The following is a 26,748-nucleotide window of genomic DNA, read 5'->3' as shown; positions in this document are numbered from 1 at the left end:
CTCCCAGCCCATCATCGTCGAGAGCAACCAGGACATGCCCAGCGTCAGCCTCCTCGAGGGCAGTGTTGTGGAAGGTGAGAAGGAAGAGGAGCAGGCTAGCCAGGCAGCCTCCACTCCTGGTCAATGTGGAGGAGATCGATCCCCTGCATGGGAAGCTGCTGGGGGGAGGCAGTGGAGGGGACTCCAATAGCACTCTCCCCGGCAAGTGGCCTCTGCCACTTACACACACCTCCTCCAACAGCCTCCTTTCCTCCAGCGAGTAGGGATATAAGTTCTCTGTGTGTGTGTCTAGACTACAGGGTATTGTTGACAAAAGTGGACTTTTGTTGAGAAAACTATACCTGCATCTACACTACTGCTGCGTTGACAACAGTAAGTCAACAGAACGCAGCAGTTTTGTTGATGGCAGTAAACCTCATTCTATGAGGAATAACGCCTTTTTTCGATAGTACTTTATTGAAAAAAAGGCCCTATTGCATGCAAACTGCTTTTTCAAAAGAGAAGGTCTAGACTCTGTCAAAAAAGTGGCTTGCTTTGTCGGCAGTACTGGTTATAGTCTAGACGCTCTTTTTCGACAGAGGCTTTGTCGACAGTATCTGTCAAAAAAAGTCTAATCTAGATGTACACGCTATGTGGGATGCTGCCAGTGCTGGACATAGATGGAAGCTGAGCTGACCCATGCTCTCTTGTCCCACCCACAGGCACTTGGCCTGGGCAGCACCTTCCCAGGCCTGCTTGTCTCCAGGCCATGGGGGTAGTGATGATCCCCTGAGACCTCTGTGCCCCTGCAAGAAAGTTCCCGCTGTCTAGGCAACAGATGGCTTTGCTCAAAGCACATCACCATTGTCTGTTTGCAACAGCATTTTAACTGGAGCCTAAAGTTTTTGTTTGAAATAGTTATGACTGAATGTTTGGTAAGGTTATCCCCACAACAAGTTTACCACAGATCCAGGTAGGAAATCCAACATATGGTTGTTAATTCGAGTTTTAATAATTCTGTGCTTGATGAAAATGGAGCATCTTGAGAAATTGATTCAGAATATAATCCATAAACTTCAGATGAAACATTTATTATCTAAATGAGAGTTTTCTAATTAATCATAGCTTGGGATTAAACTCAGAGCAGCTGTTACTAGTTAAAAAACAGAAAACTTTTTTCTCCGCCACTGACCTAAACTTTAAAAGCAGTTAAAAAAATTAAATTCTGACAGGAGCATGTTGAGAATTTTGAGAGCTTGGTGACTGTTTTAATCAAAAGTAAAATCCATGTTGGCTAAAACAGGTAGCAATTAAAAGCCTTTCCAAAAAGAAAGGCTTTTTGATAAAGAAAAATGTACTGCATTACCAACCCATCATCAATTTGTCAAGCGTAAAATGTCAAAGCCGTTGAAGGTACCTAATTGACATTAACACCTAATTAAGTTACAACACCAAAGAAAATAAGCAGAAAATCTAGCAATCATTTCCTCCGAATGCTATGCCACCTTGATGAATGTATAAAACATCTTTCATTAAGGCTGCTTTGCATTCTTCTTATGGAAGTTCTGAATTGTGGTGTACAGTATATTAATCTATAAGGAAAGATCAGTTAAATATGGCTTTCTCTTTCACTTCCTATTTCTAAAATGCTGAATAATACTGCAGCTTGCTTTTGAACAGAAGCTATTCCACACAGAGATGGCTACTCAGTAATGAGTCATTTGTGTGTGTGTGTGTGTGTGTGAGAGAGAGAGAGAGAGAGGGAGGGAGGGATAGATGGATAGATGGGTAAGTTGATATCCCTGTAAGGTAAGTTTGACAATTTTACAGATGGCTAAATGAAGCACAGAAGCTAAGCAACATGGCAACATGTCTTAGATTAAGGTGGATGAGGTGATGTCTTTCATTGGACAAACGTTTCCTGGTGAGAGAAACAAGCTTTCACACCAGACAGCACTCTTCTTCCAGTCTAAGAAAAGTGGTTTGAAATTTGTCTCTCTCACCAACAGAAGTTGATCCAATATAAAAATATTATCTCCCTTGGCTTGTCTAGCTAATATCCAGGGACTGATGTAGTTGAAACTATGCTGCCTACATGCCTTAGGTTACACACACTGGTAGTTGCAGTTATGGGATATATAAGACGTTTCCCTGCTCTGAATCAATGAAATAAAAGTAAAATGATTTGATCATCGTACATCTGTATGCCATTCCAAGGTTAGCTCTTGTGTGATATCATTTTGAGAAGTTGGCACACACAAATGAAAATCGCATTTGTATACATACATTTATTGCAATGCCTCATGAAAAATGGGAGCACATATGCATATTTTTTCTGAAAAGTTCAGACTTTACATCTTTTTTCACTCACAACTTAAAATAGCCATCTGCAAGGTAGAATGTAGCATCTGTTTACAATAATACAGCAACATTGCACAAATGCTTGGTGATAGAAAAATCCTGTACCCATTGAGTCTGATCAGATGAATAAATTAGATATTAAGTTTCCTCTTCTTCTGTAAAGAAATTTTGAAGAAATTGATATCACTGAATCCAGTGGAAGAGTTTGTGGTAGAAAGTGCTAGTCAGGTGACAGAACAGAACCCAAAAGGAGACCCAAGATCAGAGACACATACACCTGTTCATTTCAACAGCCAGCCCAAAGTTCTCCTCTGAGAAAAAAAATGGAATCACTCATGACAGGTGGTAAGTTGAGTTGTTTAATTTATTTTTGGTAGATACTCAGAAACAACAATACAATAATCTGTATAGAATAACAGAAAAGTAGGCAACTTTATTAAATGTCTATTGATGTTGAAATTTAGTTTTGCATTAGTTTCTACAGCTTAAGAGGAGGAGAATCAAGAGTTTATAGAAAATTCAGACAATAAGATTTGTCAACCCTAAATCTATGGTACATTAGTGGCTGTATTTCAAAAGGAGTTTGGTGGTATCACGTTACATTTCACCGACACTGAGATAACCATGAAAGTACATGTTAATTTCCATGGAAATTACAACAGTAAAGCACACTGAAATAGTATCCTTCATGCAAGAGAAGTCCCAGAGTGCTTTAGCATTCAAAAACAATTTAAAGCTGCATCAGACTAATTTTCCCGTTTTTTAAATTTAAAACCTTCAATAAAATCATCTTTCTGAAATTCTCTTAATGTTTTTCTCATGCACACAGGGGTCTCATAATTGTACCAAACCATACTAAACAAATCTGAATGCTACACGTTTTTGCCAATGCATTTTTTTTTGGTGGCACCATTAAACTGATCAGTGAACTTTAGCTCTGTCTGAAAAACTGGCTTATACTGTGCAGAACCCGCTAAATACTGAGTGTATCTTCTTTTGTGTCCAAATCTCTTTGTGCAGAAACAAAGATCTGCCAAAACATTTTTCTTCATTGAGGAGGACAATAATATCCTGCTGTGTGGATATTGGTCTTGATCCTCAGAATTATTTAGCACATGAAGGATACATCTACACAGAAGCATCATTTCGGGATAACTCATGTTATTTTGAAATAGTGTAGTATGCATCTACACAGCAACCACTTATTTCAAAATAATGTCAAGATGGAGAACTTCTTACTGTGACTCATGGTAACTCTCATTTCACAAAGGGTAAGAGAAGTCAAAGGAAGAGTATTCTTCCTTCAACTTCCTGCTGTGTAGACAGTGCCCAAAGCCGAGTTAAGCTATTTTGACTTCTGCTATGCAATTGACATAGCTGAAGTCGCGTATCTTAATTAGACTTTTACCTAGCAGTGTAGATGTGCCCTAATAGTCCTTGCTTATGTGAATTAATAGATTGTACCCAATGTGGCCAATCCTGTGACTCAGAAGTTTACAGGATTCTATTGTACCCAGTCACAAATAAACTAAATTCAGGTCTCATTTTATATAATGCTACCAGCTTCCTGGTTTTATGTATTCTTATGTCATACCTTCCTATGGTGACAGGTACACTTTGCCAGAGATGACACTGAAGGGATGAGGGATGCCTTGTTGTTCTATTCCTCAGTTCTTTAATTATTTTAATACCATGCTTTATTAGCTGCAGAACTTTTCAGAATACTTCTGCACACTAAGGCCAGGCCTACACTAGACTCAGCAGCTTGGCTTACGGTATGCGACTCCAGCTATGTAAAGTACGTAGTTAGAGTTGGCTTACCTTCAGCCAGGCTTGGCAACGTCCCCACAACATGAGCAAATGCTCCCATTGGCTTCCCTTACTCCTTGCCAAAGCAGGAATACTGGCTGCTGGCAGGGGTGGCCCTCTGAATTTGATTTAATGGGTCTTAACTAGACTCACTAAATGGAACACTGGAAGATCTTCCGCAGAGTGAATATGAGGCCAAAGCAATTGTCTACACAGCCCTGCAGTTCAGACAATGGGGGTGTGAGAGGTAGAGTGCTCCATGCCACAGCCTAACTGCCCCTGCTGGCATGAACTAAAAGATACCTAGTTCACATTGATATTGTCTTTAACATGACCTAGGTATCTTTTAGTTAACACCAGCCGGGTCAACACAAGGCAATTAGAGCTCACCACATTACAGCACTCCACAATGAGGCATTGTGTAGAGAAGCTGTGAATAGGTGTGTGATTGGGGCTCACCCCATGCAGCTTGTGAAAGGACTAATGTGGGCCTGAGAGACCAATTATGTTAACCTGGTTTAACCAGAAGAGTGGGCCAAGCTTACCTGATAATGAGGGATAGCTGAGGAAAGAAATGGCTGGCAATTATAAAGGTAGGTAGTTGAGAGCAGAGAGGTGGAAGTGCAGGCAGAGAGGGTAGGGCTATGGCTACACTAGCTCATTAGTTTGAGCTAGGTAGGGTAATGAGGGCAAGCGGAATTGCAAATGAAGCCCGGGATTTAAATATCCTGGGCTTCATTTGCATGTTCCCGGGCTTCGTTTGCAACTCCGCTTGCCCTCATTACCCTACCAACTCAAACTAACGAGCTAGTGTAGCTGTACCCAGAGTGAGGAACTGTGTAGTCATTCTCTGTAACTAGAGCATAAGGCAGAGGTCTCCAACCTGTGGGATGCCACCCTCCCTTTGCAGGGTACAGAGAAACCTTATATAGTAATCAGGATTCATTGTTGTGGTATCCTGATAGGTCTCCTGCTCCATCTATGATGATAACCATTTGTGTGTGTGCATGTGCTCCTCTGTATATTATGTTGGCTTGCAGCACAGCAGACCAGAAATTGTTGACCACAGCAGACTCCGAGAGAGCCCCCAGTGACCACAAGATCAGATATGGATCAAAGGTACCCATCCAGGTATATTGTTAAATGAAGTACAATAATAGTTGTCAGTAGACTCTACCAAACGACTACACATATGTACCTCCTAACAACAGACTGACTCAGTCCATGATATGGGTTGATATGGGACTCTGCCCCCTAGGCCAGCCAAAGACAATTCTTTACGGGTACACTTTTATACACAGGTACAAACAAAGTGACACATCACTCCTGAAGTTGCCACCTACTGTTGCTTAGTTACCATCCCTTACGTTATACAAGGGGGATTCAATTACTATCTCTCGTGCTGTCAGTTTAGACTTTGTCCTGAATCTGGGTTGGCATGCCTGTTATTTGTCTGGAGGAAATTGACACTGAGATGCTTCTGCACAAGGTATTCTGTTATGACCCCTCTAGAATATGTTTATAGCCTGGGCTTAGCACCTCTTAGTATGAGCCTTTCTGCTGTAATGGGAAGTCCCTGGTTCCCCTACAAGCCACCAGTGGAGGTGACATGAATTCCCCCTGACGTACAAGGGTAGAGCCAGTGGAAGGCCTGAGGCAAAGAGGTGCAAGCACTCTGGGGCCCAGAGTTGAGGCCTGAGACTTCATATAAGGACACTGGATTTTTATTATCTGGGATTTTATTATCCCCATAAGGTGTGGACTTACATCGTGACCTAGCCAGACACCTGAGTCACAGAAAGGGTAGGACAATTCAAGACTACAGTGGCCACTGGTAGAGTGGTACTAGATGGGGAAAGAGCTGCTGCCTCACACATGGTCTCTATGGGTATGTCTAGACAGCAATTCCGGTATCCCAAAATAGCCATTCCATGTCTTTGAAACAAGCCCATTATTTCAAAATAGCTTTCGAAATAATGGGCTCGCTATTCCAATGTCCCTGTAAATCTCATTCCACCAGGATTAAGGGACATTTCAGAATACCACTCTATTTCGAAATACACTCAAAATAAGCTACGTGATTGGCGTAGCTCAAATTGCGTAGCTTATTTTGAGCTATAGGTGCAGACGCACCCAAGAAGGCTCTGCAGAAGTAAATCCTCTTTAAACTCAACAAATTAATTCCTAAAGAATTTCAGCCACATTCAGGTAGGGGAAAGAAATATCTCCTGACTAAATGTTCATTTGAAAGAATACTTGATGGCAAATGCCATTTCCTCTAATTCAGTGTTTGGTATCTGTTGTAATAATTAAACCTCCAAATCTTCTCTAATGGTGAGCTCAACTGTGGGAAAGAGAATAAAAGTTTACAAGAAGTTTGTGACGGGGTCGCAGAGCAAAGTGTGTCCCCGCCACTAGACCTCCACCAGGGGCCGGACAAGCCACTCTCACCCCTGGCTGCGGCGACAGAAGAGCTGGCGGCCAGAGTGGAGCCGGCAAGCGGCATCCTGACCCTGGGCGGCACATGCGCCTTCGAATCCAGACAGGAGGGGGGCAGAGGATTTGGTTATGTGGAGTAGAGGGCAGGAGTTGGGGAAGGGAGGGACTAGGGTGCCAGAGACAGGCTTTGCCAGGAGACTTACCAGCCAGCACCATTTCTGAATCAGCCTCCCTGCCTGCCCTGCCCATGCCCAGCCTGCAGCCATATGCTCTAGTGGCTTCCTGTTATTGAAACAGGCAGCTCCCATTGGCCAGTTTCTGGTGAGAAACTGGCCAATGGGATTATGCCGGGGGTGGGAGCAGCTCCTAAAGTTTTCCCCCTCCCCTCTGGACTCCCAGTTTTTAAAGAAGAACTGCACGGCAGACACTTTTCTGAGCGGCGTGAAGGTGGGGTGTGGCAAGGAGGAAGCCTGCCTGGGGCTCCCCACAGTGTCCCCAGCCTGGATCTGCTGGCTTGGTGGGCTAGATTTGGCCCGCAGGCTGGATTTGGCCCAGGCCTGCTCTGTCGATTTCCCATACAGTCTATAACAAACCAAAGAATTAAACCAAGGTCTCTCAAATCCCAGGCCAGCACCCAAAGCACTGGCCCTTCCTTCTTGGTAGAGCACAAAGCCAAAATGTAATCTAAAGACTAGTCTACACTAGAAGTGTGACATGGGTGCAGCTGTGCTAGCCCCGCTGTGCTGCTGGTGGACACAGAGGGGGCTTCCAGACCATTTTAAATTTGAGGTAATCAGTGGGCCAGGGGATATACTGGGGAGGAGCGAACTGGGTGGCAGGGAAGGCCAGTGCACCTAGCAGAAGGTCACAGGGGGTGCAGGCAAAATAAGGGGAGAGACCCGGCCCCAAACTTGGATGGAACCTAGGTCCATGCCAGGAATATTCCTGGTGCCCAAGCACCTTGGGCACATAGAACTCTCCTCCTATGTCTGAGGACATGTTATTTTGCCACTCTTAACCTAGCAACAAGGACTAATGGTAGGGAGAGTGGGTTATATGGAGTATGTTCTCCTTGTGAATGATAAAGCAGAGGCATTTGTTTTTAGGTATGAAATGATATTGTATGGTCATTCAGGTATATGAGAGGAAAGCTGGAAGTGGGCATCCAGGTACCAAATATAGTATACAAATACTTACTTGGGCTCACAGTCCAGCAATCTGTGGTCTTACACGGGCCAATATAACAGATGCATGGTGCCATCTAGTGGCAGCAGAACCATCTTTAAATGCTTCAGGGGGTAGCTGAGTTAATCTATAAAGGATAAACTTAAAAACCAACAAATTGTCCGGTAACACTTTAAAGACTAACATGTTTTGTTAGTCTACATGTTTTGTTAGTCTTTAAAGTGCTACCGGACTATTTGTTGGTTTTTAAGTTAATATTTAAATAGATATTCTAAACAAGGCAGCTAAGTCCGTTACAAGTCCAGCCTGATTACTAGTATAAGAATGAAGTGATGGTTCCTTCCAGTCTCTTTCCCTGAACACTCATTATTCACAGATCAACTCAGAAGATGCTCATAGAAGAGACAGTTGGGAGTTTGGTTTGACGTTACTGGATGAACTATCAGAGCTGCAGCTTGGCATAGGTGGGGGGCTGCATGAACTTACAGCTATTTCATTTTTGATCTCTCTGTGTGTTGGCATTTGAGAGTCAGAATTAATTAAACATGATGACAGGAAAGGAAGCTGCTCCCTGAACATAAGAGGGAGGCCTGGGATGTCTGACATAATGAACAGAGCAAGACTCCAATCCTGCACTGAGCTCCCGACAGGCAGTCTCCATGCTCAGCTCACTGGGGTTCTGTGCAGAGAGAGTTATCCATCCATACGGAGCTTATCATAGAATCATAGAATAATAGGACTGGAAGGGACCTCGAGAGGTCATCGAGTCCAGCCCCCCGCCCTCAAGGCAGGATCAAGCTCCGTCTACACCATCCCTGACAGATGTCTATCTAACCTGTTCTTAAATATCTCCAGAGAGGGAGATTCCACCACCTCCCTTGGCAATTTATTCCAATATTTGACCACCCTGACAGTTAGGAATTTTTTCCTAATGTCCAATCTAAACCTCCCCTGCTGCACTTTAAGCCCATTACTCCTTGTCCTGTCCTCAGAAACCAAGAGGAACAAATTTTCGCCTTCCTCCTTGTGACACCCTTTTAGATATTTGAAAACCGCTATCATGTCCCCCCTTAATCTTCTTTTTTCCAAACTAAACAAGCCCAGTTCATGAAGCCTGGCTTCATAGGTCATGTTCTCTAGACCTTTAATCATTCTTGTCGCTCTTCTCTGCACCCTTTCCAATTTCTCCACATCTTTCTTGAAATGTGGCGCCCAGAACTGGACACAGTACTCCAGCTGAGGCCTAACTAGTGCAGAATAGAGCGGCAGAATGACTTCACGAGTTTTGCTTACAACACACCTGTTGATACAACCTAGAATCATATTTGCTTTTTTTGCAACAGCATCACACTGTTGACTTATATTCAACTTGTGGTCCACTATGACCCCTAGATCCCTTTCCACCATGCTCCTTCCTAGACAGTCGCTTCCCATCTTGTATGTATGGAACTGATTGTTCCTTCCTAAGTGGAGCACTTTGCATTTCTCTTTATTAAACCTCATCCTGTTTACCTCTGACCATTTCTCTAACTTGCTAAGGTCATTTTGAATTATGTCCCTATCCTCCAAAGAAGTCGCAACCCCACCCAGTTTGGTATCATCTGCAAACTTAATAAGAGTACTCTCTATCCCAATATCTACATCATTGATGAAGATATTGAATAGTACGGGTCCCAAAACAGACCCTTGAGGAACTCCACTTGTTATCCCTTTCCAGCAGGATTTAGAACAGTTAACAACAACTCTCTGACTACGGTTATCCAGCCAATTATGCACCCACCTTATCGTGGCCCTATCTAAGTTATATTTGCCTACTTTATCAATAAGAATATCATGCGAGACCGTATCAAATGCCTTACTAAAGTCTAGGTATATGACATCCACCGCTTCTCCCTTATCCACAAGGCTCGTTATCTTATCAAAGAAAGCTATCAGATTAGTTTGGCATGACTTGTTCTTCACAAACCCATGCTGGCTATTCCCTATCACTTTATTACTTTCCAAGTGTTTGCATACGATTTCCTTAATTACCTGCTCCATTATCTTCCCTGGGACAGATGTTAAACTGACCGGTCTATAATTTCCTGGGTTGTTCTTATTCCCCTTTTTATAGATGGGCACAATATTTGCCCTTTTCCAGTCTTCTGGAATCTCCCCTGTCTGCCATGATTTTTCAAAGATCATAGCTAAAGGCTCAGATACCTCCTCTATCAGCTCCTTGAGTATCCTGGGATGCATTTCATCAGGACCTGGTGACTTGCTGACATCTAACTTTCCTAAGTGATTTTTAACTTGTTCTTTGTGTATCCTATCTTCTAAACTTACCCTCTCTCTGCTTGTATTCACTACGTTAGGCACACCTCCAGACTTCTCGGTGAAGACCGAAACAAAGAAGTCATTGAGCATCTCCGCCATTTCCAAGTTCCCTGTTACTGCTTCTCCCTCCTCGCTAAGCAGTGGGCCTACCCTGTCCTTGGTCTTCCTCTTGCTTTTAATGTATTTATAAAAGGTCTTCTTGTTTCCCTTTATGCCTGTAGCTAGTTTGATCTCATTTTGTGCCTTTGCCTTTCTAATCTTGCCCCTGCATTCCCGTGTTGCTTGCCTATATTCATCCTTTGTTAGTTGTCCTAGTTTATGGTGGGATCAGGGCCCAATATTCAAACCAGTATATGAGAGAATGGAAAATTAAAGTCAGAGGAAACCAAGAGGGACATTTAATTGGTTTCAATTATTGCAATACACCTAAGGAAGATTTTTTTTAAATATATTGTTGCCTAATAGACAGATCCATGTATAGAAAATGGATGCTGCTCTGACACCCATGCCCAGCTGAACACTGAGGTATGTGATTAAGGGCTGCGCCTGCCTCGGTAGCCCAAAGGAAAGGGCATTGGTCTTGTGAAACAGGAATTGTTAATGTCGGAACAACCAGAAGAGAGGGCGTGCCTTACCAGAAGTGAGGATTAAACCAATGCGCACACAGTGTCTACGGGAATATAAACCCAACACCTTTAACTGCTCAGCCTTTCCAGTGAGCAGTTTGCACTGGACTGTAAGGCTGTGTCTAGACTGCATCCCTTTTCTGTAAAAGGGATGCAAATTAGACACATCGCAATTGCAAATGAAGCGGGGATTTAAATCCCCCCTGCCTCATTTGCATAAACATGGCTGCCGCTTTTTTCCAGCTCGGAGCATTGCCGGAAAAAAGCGCCAGTCTAGACACGGATCTTTTGGAAAATAAAGCCTTTTCCGAAAGATCCCTTATTCCTTATTTTAAGAGGAATAAGGGATCTTTTGGAAAAGGCTTTATTTTCCGAAAGATCCGTGTCTAGACTGGCGCTTTTTTCCGGCAAATCTCTGAGCTGGAAAAAAGCAGCAGCCATGTTTATGCAAATGAAATGGGGGGGATTTAAATCCACGCTTCATTTGCAATTGCGATGTGTCTAATTTGCATCCCTTTTACAGAAAAGGGATGCAGTCTAGACACAGCCTAAATGCTTGGGACATTGCCAACTAGCTGGGGGTGTTGAGTGGTGCACCATGGCAGGCACAGCATTGCTTACATGGGCATGGAAGAAGTGTTTAAAAAATACATCTCCATAGCTCAGTGGATAAGTCCATATAGGACATTAACAGGGTTCAAAAAGTGCTAGATAGATGCATGGAGGTTAGGTCCATCAATGGCTATTAGCCAGGATAGGTAGGAACTGTGTCCCTAGCTTCTGTTTCTCCAGAGGTGGGTGACGGGGGAGGAATCACTTGACGATTACCTGTTGTGTTCCCACACTCTGGGGCACCTGGCATTGGCCACTGTTGGCAGACAGGGTACTGGGCTGGATGGACCTTTGGTCTGATCCACTATGGCTGTTCTTATGCTTTGTAAACCAGGGGTTCTGAGTTCAAATCTCCCTGGGCTGGAGCTGTTCTTGTTTCCCTGGGCCTCTGCTTCCTGCCTGGGATGTGCTTGCTTCCACCTCACTTTATTAAATGTCCTTAACCAGGAACTCTCCTAGTAGCTAAAACTCAGAAAGGAGGCATACAACATGGGGAGACATTAAAGGATGGACATAAATTAATAATGCAAGCATTAGAAAGGTCAAGACACACAACTAGATAAAACTACCTGCCCACATACAGGGTAACAACAAAATATTTGCATTACCAAAAGGAACACGGAGGTCAGGGCAGGTCTGTTAGGCTGTGTCCAGACTCCATGCCTCCGTCGACGGAGGCATGTAGATTAGCCAGATCGGAAGAGGGAAATGAAGCCGCGATTAAAATAATCGCGGCTTCATTTAAATTTAAATGGCTGCCCCGATCTGCCGATCAGCTGTTTGTCGGCAGATCGGGAGAGTCTGGACGCGATGCCCCGACAAAGAAGCCTTTCTTCATCGACACAGGTAAACCTGGTTTCACGAGGCTTACCTGTGTCGATGAAGAAAGGCTTCTTTGTCGGGGCATCGCGTCCAGACTCTCCCGATCTGCCGACAAACAGCTGATCGGCAGATCGGGGCAGCCATTTAAATTTAAATGAAGCCGCGATTATTTTAATCGCGGCTTCATTTCCCTCTTCCGATCTGGCTAATCTACATGCCTCCGTCGACGGAGGCATGGAGTCTGGACACAGCCTTACTCCACACAGGCAGGTTGGGTCTGCAGCAGAGTGATAAACTGGAAATGGCAGAAGTACTACATTGCTTTTTGATTGCTATTTTCACCAACACAGTTGCAAAGTCTTGGAAATCTACCAAATTGACAACCAGGTAAAATAAAGGGGGAACAGAGAATGAAACGGGACAAAACCAACAAGCTCAAAATTTCTGAGGCAAGATAGATGCCTTCAAGTCACCAGGCCCTTATGAACTGTATCCTAAAACATTCAAGGAGCTGACTGAGAAGATATCCGAGCCATTAGCAGCTATATCTGGAAACTCGTGGGAAACGAGAGACTCCAGAGGAGTGGGAAAAGGTAGTGAAATGCCAATCTATCCAAAAGGGAAATAAAGACAACCCTGGAAATTGTACACCACTCAGCATATCATCACTACCCAGAATGTCAAGGGAGCAAATAATTGAAGTATCCTTGCGCACACACCTAGGAGATGAGAAGGTGATAAGGAACAGTCAGCATGAGTTTGTCAGGAACCAATCATGTCAAGACAAGTTATTAGTTTTCCTCTAACAGGGGTAACCTGGCATCAGTGTCATGAGAGCAGAGGTCTGACTTAGATGACCCTCTAGGTCCCTTTTAGTCCTCTGAGTCTAGGATTCTCTTTATCTTTTCAGGAGCCCGGCAGGGCAGCACACGCTGGAGGGTTACATTAAAGAGAAGCTGTAACTGTGGACCAGTTGGTGAATGGGATGCAGCAGGTAGCACAACCCTACCAGGTCCTTTTAAAGGTGTTGCTCCATAGCTCAGAGGATTGGCTTATTGGCCTTGTAAACCATGGGGTGTAGTTCAAATCTCACTGGGCCTTAAGTGCTGTTGTTTGACTGAACCTCTCATTTCTGCCTGCAAGGTCCTCGGCTTTGCCATTTTGGCAGACACCAAAGCCAGCTTTGGTCCCTACAGGGGAAAAAGCCTCAGAAGTCTTCTGGCACTCTCAACAAGGACAATTAGGATGCATCTACACAGCACCATAAACTCCAAATCAGATACGCAATTTGCAGCACCAAATTTAAAAATAAAGTGCTATTTCGAGCCATTCCTTACTCCTTGTACAATGAGGTTTACAGGGATGGCGAAATAGCGTGTCTGCTATATTTCGGAATAGCAGACATATTCAAAAGATGCGGGGTAGCTATTTTGGGATATCTCTGGTACACTGAAATAACTTTGCAGTGTAGACATACCCTTAGGCTTTGTCTACACTACGGCTTTTGCCAGAAGAAGCAATGCAAATGAAGCACTGATTAGCATTTTGTGGATGTTTCCTTTTTGCGCAAAACCCCCTTTTTGCACTGCCCGGGAGAGGAAGAACCAGCGGGATTTAGAAATGTCTCTGATATGCTTGATTGGAGTTGATGGCTACAGATAACAACCTTGAGGCTATGTCTAGACTGCATAGTTTTTCCGGGATACCAGAATATCCTGGAAAACTCTGCTGCGTCCAGGGAACACGTCTGCTTTTTTGGTACAGTTTCCAAAAAAGGCAGGTACATTTTTTTGGCATCCCTGTGTTCCTCATTTTATGAGGAATTAGGGAAGTTCCAAAAAAGGAGGTTTTTCCGACATAAAGCCTCTTCTGAAAAAAACAAGCGGAAACAGGTACGCAAATTGCACTTCACAATTTGTATATCTTTTTCCAAAAAAACCCCACAGTGTAGACATAGCCTGAGTGAAAGGGAAGATTATGTTGTTAGCAAAGGTGACAGAAAATGGGTGGAATGTGGTGGGCTTGAGAAAAAAAAAAGAGAAGGAGTTCAATTTTAGGTGTCGCTTTAAGCTGACAATGAGATATCCAATAGTAGGGGTTAAGGAATGAGTTGAGTGGACCTGGAAAATAGTTCAGGGTTACAGAAGGTGGATTTTTGAAAGTGCATGGCATAAACAGAGTGATTGTGGACAATCTGTGGACAAGGAGAGAGCCCTGGAAGATGCTTATGGAAAGTGGAAGGCTGGATGCTAAAGGAATAAATAAATAGTCTGGAAAACAAATCAGGAGAGGATGGCATCCCAAAAGCCAAGCGAGGACAGCAGCTTGTGAGGGAATATGATTAACAGTTTCAAAAACATCTGAAGATGGATGTAGGGCTGAGACCTTGGAGTTTGGCCATTTGCACTCTCCATTTTATTCTAGAGAGTGCAAAGCGTAATATGTTTCTCAGTGAGCATAATCACCAGGTCAGATAAACAATGCACCATTTAGTCTGGACCATTAAAAGCATGTCTAGCCCATAGTCTGCACTGCATCTTTGGAGTGTTCAGCATCTTAAAAAGACAAGATCCCTGCCTCGAATTTGTAAAACTAGTGGATGTTGCATGAAGCTTTGCTGATGCAGCAATTGGCATCAGGCACATTCATTAGCCTTTAGACTGATTCTTTGTGCTTTTTGTCTGTTTAACATACAATGGAACTTGTTTTTATGATCTGATGCCAAGAAATGCATGAAGAGCGCTGAGATTTACTAATTCCCAATTCATTTGATATCTACAGTAAGTATAATTTAAATAATTAATGGTTGGCAGTATAAAACCCTAAGGCCGGGTCTTCACTAGACCAGGCAAGTCAATTTAAGGTACGCAACTCCTGCTACACAAAATGTGCAGTTAGATTTGGGTTACCTTAAACCGAGCTATGGCACCGTTCACACAGCAGGAGGCTGGCAGAAGCACATGCTCCCTTTGGCTTCCCTTACCCCTCACAGAACAAGGAGCACTGGACACTGGGGGGGCTGTCCTCAGTGTTCGATTTACAGATCTACATTTGACTCGCTACATCAAATGCTAGAAGGTGGACCATCAGAAGGTTGGTCTTCTCCCTAGTGTAGACATGTCGAAAGACAGACCAACAAATAGGAACTATGGGTATGTCTAGACTGCAAGCTTCTTTCGAAAGAAGCTTTTTCAGAAGAGAGCGTCCACAGAGCAAAAGTGCATCGAAAAAGCAATCTGGTTTTTTGAAAGCTAGCGTCCACACTGAATAGATGCTATTTCACATTTAAGCTGTGATAACTATAGACAGAGTGGCTACCAGGGTACCTGTACTTTTTCCTGTAGGTCTCTTCTTTTGAAAAAACTTCCTCTTCTGCATCCACACATGCCCTTTTCTGAAAGAGCCCTTTCGGAAAAGGTGTTCTTCCTCATGGAATGAGGTTTACCAATATTGGAGAAACCCCTGTGTTCTTTCAATTTTCTTTCGAAAAGTGTTCAGCATCTTAAAAAGACAAGATCCCTGCCTCAAATTTGTAATACAAGCAGACGTTCTGTGAAGCTTTGCTGATTCAGCAATTGGCATCAGGCACATTCATTAGCCTTTACACTGATTCTTTGTTCTTTTTGTCTGTGTAACATACAATGGAACTTATTCTTTTGAACTTATTCGAAAGAATGCAATAGTAGTGTGGATGTAAGTGAAGGGTTTTTTTTTTTTTTGAAAAACGGTAGTTTTTCTGAAAAAACCCTGTAGTCTAGATGCACCTCCCTATAATGAATATATTTTGATATAAGACACATGAAATAATATAGTATATACAGAAAAATATTTATAATTCTAGTCCTGATGCTGGTTTCATGATTATGACAAAATTATGTAATGCCCTCTGAGCCTGAAACTTAGCATTTTCAAAAATATTCCTCCTATTTGACAAGAGTTTAGGTGTCAGCTATTTTCCCTTGGTGCTACCTACAGTTTGAACAATGGATGGCAGTAGATTCAAAGAAATCTTATGGCAATAATTTTCATTGCCATTCCAAGCGCCCTTAGAATTGATTCATATCACAGTGAAACAGCAGGTAAGATCATAACTTTAGGATGTGAAGGATTCAGCTCTTCCAAGTCATTTTGATAACAGTCTATGTATAGCTTAGTTTTGTTTCAAAACAATTATTTTTATCACAGTAGTACCCAGGCACTTCAACTGGGATTGGGGCCTCATAGACAGAGACAATCCCTGACTGGAAAAGCACACAGCCATAAGCAGATAAGACAGACAAAGGAGGTAATGTTATATCGATTTTGTTAAATTGCAGGACTGAGGTAGAGGAAGACTGACTGTCTCACATGAGATCACAGCCAAAAGTTGTGACAGAACCAAGATTTGGACACAAACTTCCTGACCCCCCATCTGCCATGCCGCCTACAAAGTCCATCCTTTTTCTATTTTGTTTGGAGAATCTGTTAGAGGTGCTGAGAAAGAAGATAATTTAAATGTTTATATTTCTAACACTGAACTGTCTTTTCTTTGTTGGTAAAATATCCTGTATGATAAGATCTCAGCCTCAGCAAGAGAAACTACCATAATATAAATATTTACTGCTCCCACAGATATTTCATGAAGATTTATGTTAATACTCAGGACATGTCTACACAGCAGGGCTAATGCCAAAATAAGCTACCGCAATTTGAGCTACGTGAATTGTGTCACTTAAGTCGAAATAGCTTTTCATCTTTTGGTGCTGTCTACGCAGCAGGAAGTCTGAGAAACAGTATCCTTCTTCTGACTTCCCTTACTCCTTGTACAATTGAGCGTTACAAGAGTCAGAGTAAGAAGTCCTCCAGCTCAACATTATTTTGACATAATGTCAGAATAACTGCTAATAGTGTAGACATAAACTTTGTTATTTTGGAATAACATCAGTTATTCAGAAATAACATTGCTGTGTAGACATAGCCCCAGTGTGACATTATAAAGTGGCAGGCATCTTGATCATGTCTACTGATACATACACAATACAGTACAAAGTTTCCCCATAAATACTTACAAAAGGCTCAATTCTATCTGAGTATATAAAGACAAAAGCATATAATTCTTTAGAAATAGGTCCTCAGCATTATAGTGTGGTAAGCAGCAGCATTTAAAGGAGAATGACAAGATGACTCAAAACACAGAATTCCCAGCATGCCGGGACGTTATAATATGTTGAATTTTTTTTCTTCCTGAATCTAAAAGTTGAAAGTTCAGAATTTATTTGTGAAACAAAATATTTCCTTGTGATAGATTTGGAAAACTTAAACTTTACAGAAATAAAATGTTCCCATTAAATATTTTGATGAGTTTGTTATATTTCTGCAAAATATTTAGATTTTGTGGACTCTGCATTCTCCATTGGAAAACTTTTCACCAGCTCTATTTTTTTTCTTTATTATTGCATTCACCTCCATATGGGATTGCTGTAGCCATTCCAAAAACACAGCGACACTACAAAATCATTTGCTGTGGGAGCTGATGAAGGTACAGTTATTATCCACAGAGGGTATGTCTACACTGCAGAGTTTTTTTTTCAGAAAAACACCCGTTTTTCTGAAAAAAATTCACTTAAGTCCACACTGCAATCATGTTCTTTCGAAAAAAATTGAAAGAATAGTTTTTTTTCCTACATTAGTAAACCTCTTTCTACAGGAAGAAGCCTTTTTCCAAAAGAGCTCATTCAGAAAAAGGCATGTGTGGATGGAGAAGAAGGAGTTCTTTCGAGAGAGGAAAGAGGAAAAAGCACAGGTGCCCTGGTGGCCACTCCATCCATAATAATCACAGTTTAAATGCGAGATAGCATCCATTCAGTGTGGACACTATGCTTTCGAAAAAGCAGATCACTTTTTCTATGTGCTTTTGCTGTGTAGACGCTTTCTTTCGGAAGAAGTTTTTTTCAGAAGGTCTCTTCTGGAAAAGCTTCTTCTGAAAGAAGCCTGCAGTCTAGACATAGCCAGAGGGATTTGACCAGGACACCAAAATTAACTCCCCTACTCTTGTATGGGTTGAACCTCTCTAGTTCGGCTCTCTCTGGTCTGGCAATACCTGCGCTGTGGCATGATTTTAGTTAGCCAGATGTCCACTTAGCATGGGTGTAGCCGAGTTTCCCACAGTCCCGTAAAGTTTATTTACAGCCACCAGTCCTGGCGCTCAGTGTTCTGTGCTGTGATTTTGCTCTGATTTACCCCTCTATGTCTTCCAAGAGCCCAGTAAGCAGTGTGTTGGTAATGCTATTAGTCAGTACTAGCCTCCTGTGGTTCAGCAAATTCTCAGGTCCCAAGGGTGCCGAACAAGAGAGTTTCAACCTGTATTAAAGTGACTTGACAATGGAACAGATTTCTTAGGGATGTTGCAGGAACTTCTTCACTGCAGGTTTTCAAAAGGAGGCTGAATAGCCGTCCATCTTTGATGGTGTAGACACGACAAATTCTGCAACTTGGTAGGGGGTCAGACTAGATCAGTGCTTTTTAAACTAGAGGTCACGACCCAGTATTGGGTTGTGGAATATCAAGCACTGGGTCTCGTTGCTGCAGAGTGATCAGGTGACCAGTGGGGGCATCTATCTGCCTGGCCTGCACTGCAGACTGTGCTGTGCCTCAGAAATGGCTGGTAACAGGCCCGGCTCCAAGATGCAGGGGGGCTCTGCGCACTGCCCTGAACAGTAATTTCTCACTCCCATTGGCTGGCTTCTGGGGCACAGCATGGTCTGTGGTGCCAGGAGAGGCAGGAAGGCTGCCTTAGCACCCCAACTGCACTGCTGAGAGGGAGCCGCTCAAAGTAAGCCCCTCCTGCCACAGCCTTGACCCCCCATAAAGCCCGAGCTTCCTCCTACACCCTAGAGCTCTCATCCTCAGCATCCTCACCACAGCTCACTTTCTAATCTATGCAAATTATGTTGGGTCATGGGCATCAACAATTTTCTTCAACTGCGTCATAAGAAATTTTTTTTGAAAGCCACTAGACTATATGATTCTTGTGGTCCCTCTTGACCCTATGGTTCTGTTTGTATGGCCACAACTGGTCAGCAGAACCTCAGTTTTAATGTCTTACTGGAGGTGATATTGATACATTAAAAAAAAGAACATAAAACAAAGTGGGCTTGGAAGCAGAAGGCTAAAATAAAGTAATTGGCTGTTGCTCTTTTTATTTTCTGCTTACAGCAGGAAAGTCAATGATTCATGTTTTGTTCTCTGTATGCACACTCTATCTTCTCTTCCCTTTTGTTCCCAGAATTAGACACAGAAGTCGTTAATAAAAAAAATCAATTTGTACTAGCAATTACTGAAATCATATTCCTATTTTATTAGCAGGTATTTTTATTAATATGGCAGAAAAACCTTCTCTTATTAATGATTTCCGTTCCATGGGCCCTTAATATAAAACTTTCAAATCTCATTAGCACACAAGCCATTAAAAAATACAATGTTAATAAAGAACAATGGAAATCTGCTGACATGATTAGATTTGGTTACAAATGTAGAAGTCTTCATAATCACAGCAGAAAACAGAGCAAAGACAGTGTATAATACTAACTTGAATTAATGGACAAGTACTGTGTGGAAACCCATATAGAAACAACAGGGAGTCCTGTAGCACCTTAAAAACCAACACATTTATTTGGGCATAAGATTTCAAGGGCTGGAGTCCACTTCTTGTATGTCAGAAAGTGGGCTCCAGCCCACAAAAGCTTTAGCCCAATTAAAAGTGTTGCTCTTCAAGGTGCCACAGGATTCTTCATTTTTGCTAAAACAGACTAACAAAGCTACCCCTTTGAGGGCATGTCTATACTCGCCGTGACGGCAATCAATGTTGTAGTGTTTGACTTAGCAGGTCTAGTATAGACCTGTAAATCAAACAATGAGGGCAGCTCCAGCTGGTGCCTGTACTCTTCCCAGTTGTGAGGCGTAAGGGAAGCCAACAGGAGTGTTTGCTCCTGTTGGCCTCCCGCTGTGTGGCTGCTGCCAAGCTCAGCTTAAGGTAAGCTAATTCCAGCTATAAATTCAGCGTAGCTGGAGATGTGTACCTTAAGCCAACCTTCCAGGTCTAGTGTCGACATGGCCAGAATCCTATACAGCCTTATACTTTCTGTCCAGATGTAATCTGATCCCTGTGTGCTCTGAAAAGAGGTAGAGTTAGCTCTCAAAGTTTGTGTAGCCCACACTAGGAAAGTGTGGACCTGATTAGAATAACAAGGAGCATCCAAAACTCCAGGAGCAAGTGTTCAGCACTTCTGAAAACCAGGGCATGTGGCACTTGGTCCACATAAGAGGGGACAAAAGTAATCTATAGCTTTAGGACTAAAGTTTTTACTCCTTTTGCTCAATGTGATTTTATCACCGAAATGCCCAAGTTCAAATTTCATTCATGACCCCGCCCCCTCCAGGTGGTTATATTTAGATCCAAATCCATGATCAATGAAACTGCCAGAAATTTGGATTCACAGAGTAAAGCTACTATTTCTGTGTATAGATCATGAGAAGGAGTAATTGTGCGAACATTCCACTCCAGAGGAATAATTTCCCACCCAGTGGTTCTGTGTGGTCCGTAGGTTATTGGTAGGAATGTTACCTCCATTCATTTTGACAATATCAACCTAAAGAGAAAACAGTCTTGTAGATCTCTCCCAGGAGGAGTGAGTGTGTGTGAATAGACACCATGGGAATGTAAGGAAGTTCATTGATGAAACTACTAACTATTTAAAATAATCCTTGGAATAGAATCACTGCTTCTTAGCTATTCTTGGCTTTCGAGTATGATCTCTTTTTAACTAATGTGCAATTTTTAAGTAGCACGTTAGTAATATTGTTTCTACAGCCATATGATAAATCTAGGATTACAGACAGTGTTCAGAGTTTTTATTTGATTTTTAACAGATGAAGGAAGTAACCAAATTCAGCTATCTGTTCGGTGCTAAAATATTTTTGGCAGATGCATTATTGATTAGATGTCTTCTCCTCCTATTCCCAGGGCACCAAACAAAGTTTAGGAACGTTAAGTAGATTCAGAGTTAAATCAGAATTTGTATTCAAAATATTTCAATCTTCTCAGGCTGCAGAACTGATCTGATAGTACTGCAAGAACAGAAAATAGTGGCATAATAACGGTACGCCTAGACTGCATCCCTCTGTCTACAGATGGATGCAGATTAGGCAGGTCAACATTGCAAATGAGGCAGGGATTTAAATATCCCGTGCCTAATTTGCATAAAGATGGCCACTGTGTTTTGCCGACTCAGCACTTTGTCAGCAAAAAGTGGCAGTGTAGAGGGGGGTCTGTCGAGAAAGAAAGCCTTTTTCGACAGATACTGTAAACCTCCTTGCAGGAGGCATAAGGGATCTGTTGAAAAAGGCTTTCTTTCTCGACAGATCCCCCTCTAGACAGCCCCTTTTTGCCGACAAAGTGCTGAGTCGGCAAAACACAGTGGCCATTTTTATGCAAATTAGGCACGGGATATTTAAATCTCTGCCTCATTTGCAATGTCGACCTGCCTAATCTGCATCCCTCTGCCGACAGAGGGTTGCAGTCTAGACATACCCTAAGCGTATTTTGAATGTACATAGCAGCATTTATCCAAAAATCACAAGGGACTTAACAAAAGCTATGTAATATCTTATGTGTTACATAGCCACAATTACTAGATGTGTGCTTGATTTAAAATATAAAACATGATTAGATAACTGTGATTAGAACCCTGGTCCTTCAGTTCCAAAGCCATAGACCTCTAGCCTTTGTGCTAAAGGAGAACTTTTTTAAAACTGAGAATAGCATTATGTCCCATTTCTCTATGCACAGCTGCTAGCTGGCAACATCCTATTCAGCTATAAAGCTACAACATTAATGCAGCACATGAACATAAATTATCCCCCGTTATACAGACAGAGTAACGGGGAGGTTAAATTGCTTGTTCAAGAGCAGGAACAGGATCCCGATCTCAAAATCCCAAAGCCCCACTAGATGGCTCAAGTCACTAGCCCAGCTCAGCCCTCCATTTTGCCAGACAGAAACCAGGAATACAATGCTCAACATGAAAATAGAGATGAATAGGTTTCTGAGAGAAATTCATCTGCAGCAGGGATCCGGTTAAGTTTCAATCCTAGTTTTGTCTGTGTTCAGACTTTATCCAAAAGGCTCCTCTCATCACTTGTCATAGTAGTTAATCAATGAAAAATGCTGAATGATTTTTCCACTCCACATGATGCCAACTCTATAGCAATGGCAAGCTATTTTTCTCCTAAGAAAAAATTGAAGCTAGACCCTGTGACTCATCCTTACACACACAATGCTGATCATAACAACAAATGGTCTGGTAGCACTTTATAGACTTTCCAAGCAGGTTACACTTCATAATACAGTTTCAAATTTTCTAGTCCAGCACTCTTTGATCCAGCAACATCTGTGGTCTAGCATTATTTTAGTTACTGGATGTCCACTTATCATGAGTGTGGTCAAGATTCCTGTGGTCCCACCAAGTTTGTTTACAGCCACCAGTCTTGCTTCTCAGTATTCTATGCTGTTAGTTAGCTCTAATTATCCCTAAATGTCCTGCCCAGTAAGCAGTGGAAGCTGCTAGACAATACTAACCTCTGGTGGGTCACCAAATTCTCCTGTCGGCACCAGTCAGATCCCAAGAGTACAGGATTATAGGGGTTCAACCTGTACTAAGTGTGGATATAATGCTCTTAAACAAGAATTGATTTATTCTTTCCTAATAAACTCCACTGAAGTAAGAGTTCTACATTTCTACTTAGGTGATAATGAATTAATGCCCATTTTTACCAGTCTTTAGAGTTTCAATGAAAATCACCTGGGGTGTGTCTAGACTACAGGGTTTTGTCAAAAAAGTAGACTTTTGTCGACAAAACTATACCTGCGTCTACACTACAGCTGCGTTCAGTCGACAGTAAGTCGACAGAACACGGCAGCTTTGTCGATGGAGGTAAACCTCATTCTATGAGGAATAACGCCTTTTTTTGACAGAGTTCTGTTGAAAAAGGCACTATTGCATCTACACTGATCTTTTTCAAAAGAGAGCGTCTAGACTCTCTGTCGAAAAAGTGGCTTGCTTTGTTGACAGAACTGGCTGTAGTCTAGACGCTCATTTTCGACAGAGGCTTTGTCGACAGTATGGGTACGTCTAGACTACAGGCTTCTGTCAACAGAAGTTTTGTTGACAAAGAGCGTCTAGACTACATTCAGTTCTGTCGACAAAGCAAGCTGCTTTGTTGACATGACAGTGTAGACGCAAAGGACAGTTTAGATGCAATAACGCCTTCTGTCAACAGAACTCTGTCGACAAAAGGTGTTATTCCTCGTAAAATGAGGTTTACCAGCGTTGAAAAAACTGTTGAGTTCTTTCGACGTTATGTCGACAGAACTCAGCGGTAGTGTAGATGCAGGTTTAGGTTTGTCGACAAAAGTCCACTTTTGTCGACAAAACCCTGTAGTGTAGACACACCCTATATGTCAACAAAGCCTCTGTCGACAAAAGACTGTCGTCTAGATGTACCCCTAAAGATTATAGAAGGAGAAGAGGGCCCATACCCTCAGGGGTGTACAGGTGTCTGATGTTCACTGGAATCAGTACAAGTCTGTAAACCATGATTTGAGGATGTCAGTAACTCAGCCAGAGATTGTGGGTCTATTACACAAATGAGTAAGTGAGGTTCTGTGGCCAGCCATGTGTAGGAGGACAGGAAGATGATCATGATGGTCCCATCTGGCTTTAAAGCCTATGAATTAGATGCCTTAATATCTTCTGACAGTGTGGGCCTAAGAGGCTAGCTAACCTCCCATGGTGAAGTTTTAAATCATGGATTGAAACCAAGGACCAGGTAAATGGGTTCTACATGAAGATAGTGGTTTTGGCTCTGCTTTTCCTTAAAGGAAAATCTCATGGGAACCTAGATATCTGGGTTTTCGTTATTTTGAAGGTGGCCGTAGGAGCCTAATGTTGGCCACTCACATTTTTACATTTTAGCTAAAGCTCTTGTGAAGAACCAACAAATCCACAGAAAAGCCAGCTAAAAAGCTGTCTTCTTGATACTCTAGTTCCAAAATCATCCCCATGGTATCATTCCCCATGATACCCCAGAACCCTATAAGCAGTACAAGTAGAAGCAGTGATGAGCAACCTAGACTAAGGAACGGGCCTCGTGAGTGGCCCTCCTACATCTCAGTGGTCCACACATTTGTCGTAACCAAGTTGGTCTGCCAGGACAGAGTAGTTTTGCTAACTGTGCTTGTGAATCTAGAATTTGTGGGGAGTGACAATTAAACCATAACGGCCCTTTGATTAGATACGGAGGGAGAGCACAGCTCTTAAAGTCACTGTTGTGTGCAGTCAATATACACCTCTCTTCATGTGCTCTTGCTTTATCTGAGAGTCACTTTAGTAATATTTGGAGGGAAAAAACAGCTACACAGATGGAAACCAGGTGGATCCGGCAATCCTGTGAGCACTGGTAAACAAAATACGTCACAGGCTACACATCAAACCCCACTGGACCACATGTGGCCCAGGGGCTGAAGGCTGTCCATCACTGTCTAGAAGCCTCATTTCTCCTTCCAATGTATAATTCCACCTCTAGGGTGGAATGCGAGGAGTATTTAAGAGAACAAAGCAACACTGACAGGTCATAGCAGAAGTGAAGAATACAGCTGTGTGCTTCTCCAGAAACCACTGAAGCAGTTTAGATTTACAAAATGTAATTGCCCACAATGGAATTTATCCAGGGGACTGGGTTTAATGCATTCCTCTGAAAAATGTCATGGAAGTTCAATAATGACAATTGGCCAAGACACTAGTTTTACACCCTATTTAAAAGTAATACTGTCTGATCCTTTATAGTGATAGAAATGTAGCCGTATTAGTCTGTTGTAGCTGAAACAAAATACAGGACTATGTAGCACTTTAAAGACTAACAAGATGGTTTATTAGGTGATGAGCTTTTGTGGATCTGAGGAAGTGGGTCTGGCCCACAAAAGCTCATCACCTAATAAACCATCTTGCTAGTCTTTAAAGTGCTACTTAGTCCTGTATTTGATCCTTTATAGACCCTCTTTTCATTTCCCATCTCTGTTCTTACCCATTTTACTCAATTCTTTCCTTTTGTCCTCTTCTTGTAATCTAATCCAACCATTCACCTTATAACTTAATGCCTTTTTCTAACAACTGTGTCAGTTTTTAACTTACTCATTTTCTTTTTGTAAAGAAATCCACAGCAAACAGGGTGCCTTTCACTGGAAACCACCCATTGGTGCCACTGGCATTGGAAGGGCCATTTAAACCTTTTGACTGTCAGGAATTTTCACTTTCAAGCATTTTGTTTTTACATATACAGTGATAAAGTTATTTATTATTTACAGCGTCTTTTATTTTATTATCATTCCTTACCCCTGACATCAGCAAGGAAGGTTGCAGTGCTGGGAAACCCCAGCAGTTTCCTGTAGTTTTTACTCTTTTACCATGCATTATAAGTCATTTAATGAATTATTAAAGTCCAGATCTGTATTTTTATGAACAGGTTAGACACTGGCCACTTTACTCATATTCCTAATGTTGTCTTGTAAGACTGAAATGCTGACACAACCAGACAGGGAAAGAAAGAGCTTTCACCAGCTCAGCAGTATGCAAGCGGTTCAGTGATCCGCCTCCAACTTGTAGAGAGATTCAGAATGTCTTCTACTAAGTCAAATACCAGAATATTCTTTTTTGGCTCATCTGCCTAGAAAAAACACAGATTCCCAGTGTAATACTGTAGTAATGGCTAATTTATAGAGCAAATACCTACAGGGCGAGTCCAAAGCTGCACTGGACACCCTAACCAAGAATTCCTTTGTCTCTGTTCTTGTAACTCCAGCTGGATTTTCAGCATTATCAGGTTGCCACTAAATATTTTTTTTGTCCAGCTCCTCAATTTCCATCTCTCTTGCTTTCTTCCTCAGTATCTCTTTCTTCATACCCTGCCCAGGGGTAGAGCTTGTTTTCTAAGGCCATGTCTACATCAGGAAACAATTTTGAAATAATTAAATTCAACGTAATCACTCTCGATTTTACAGAATCAAAATAGTGTGTTTCCACTATGGGCAAGCCTTGTAATTAGTTCAAGGCAGGTTCTGTTAATATGGATGTGTTACCTCGACTTAGAGCCCCAGGAAACACTGGAGAGTAATTAGTCTAAATTACTCTGTGTAGTAGTTATTTCATAACAGTGGCACTGGAGTGTCCACACTACTGCTATTTCAAAATAACCATTTCAAAATTAGTTTTATTTCCCAAGAAAAGCAGGAATACAAATTTTGAAATAAATGTCCCATTATTTTGAAATAATGGACTTGGTAGTGTGGCTGTTCCACTTATAAATTTGACCTAAGGGGGATTATTTTGAAATAAAGCCCTAGTGTAGACCAACACTCAGTTTAGCCACCTTTTTTCAACACAACATTGAGTTCCTGGGTTGAGGGGTCATCTTCCCAGAAAGCTCCTTCCTATAGAGTCATGGAATCACAGAAATGTAGGACTGGAAGGGATCTCAAGAAGTCATTACATCCAACCTCCTTGCTGAG

The sequence above is a fragment of the Pelodiscus sinensis genome, chromosome 6, assembly GCF_052426305.1.
Source record: "Pelodiscus sinensis isolate ZL-2025 chromosome 6, ASM5242630v1, whole genome shotgun sequence".
Lineage (NCBI taxonomy): Eukaryota > Metazoa > Chordata > Testudines > Trionychidae > Pelodiscus > Pelodiscus sinensis.
The sequence above is the reverse complement of the archived record's forward strand: the minus strand, read 5'-3'. Positions refer to the sequence as shown.